Genomic DNA, 945 nt, shown 5'->3' on the forward strand with positions numbered 1-945 from the left:
GCTGCTCTCTATTTAAGAGGTGGAGTCTTTTAATCTTGCTAATCTAGCTGTTGAAGTTAAAGTTGTCAATCCAGCGAAGAAATAATCGTCTCAACGGATACGAGACCAAGTTGTTCTTGAGGTCATTTCCTATTGGGTTGCCAAAGTAACGTTCACACCAATTGAAATAATTTACAACAGATCTGTACATCGAGGCCTTTACGTAAGGCAGCTGAAACTAATCCACTAATACAAAATAAGATTCACATAACCTTGGTAGATCTCGACCATACAATGACTTTAGTAGACAGTCTTTGTTTTAAACTTAACATTCTCACGCTCTGTAAGTGAGGAAGTTCCTATTTTCTACAGTATAATATTCTCTCAATTTGCAGAATTTAGTGGTTTCCCTCACAGGTGCTTGTTCTGCACAAGCTGTTGGTATCCAGGACAGCTGAATTAAGAAATTAACTTTTATTTAAAAACAAAAACATACTTAAGTATCTAATAAAATAGCTGCTGTCCTCCGCAACATGCTTCAGTGTGAGTGTGAAGATAGGTGGATAGATAGATAGATTGATAGATAGATAGATAGATAGATAGATAGATAGAAAGATATTTATTGACCAAAAAGTTACGGTGTTACAGCAGAAAATTAGTCAACACAGCACAGAATATAAATGAAACACTAGGATACAATATACATGCATACAATTTACATGAAATAATAATAATAACAATAATAGGAATAATGTATAAGAACAAATATTTGAAAATATATACAGGATGGGAATCCAAAATGTGCAACTGCTTGAATAGTATGATAAATATGTAAATAAACCAATTGTGCAGGTTACACTTAGTGCAGTATTGTGATGTCTCAGGGTCAGTGATGAGGTGTTAAAAAGTTGTATTGCCTGTGGTAGGATTCCCTGTAGCGGTCCGTGCAACATCAAAGCTGTGGGG

The sequence above is a fragment of the Etheostoma cragini genome, chromosome 19, assembly GCF_013103735.1.
Source record: "Etheostoma cragini isolate CJK2018 chromosome 19, CSU_Ecrag_1.0, whole genome shotgun sequence".
Taxonomy (NCBI): Eukaryota; Metazoa; Chordata; class Actinopteri; order Perciformes; family Percidae; genus Etheostoma; species Etheostoma cragini.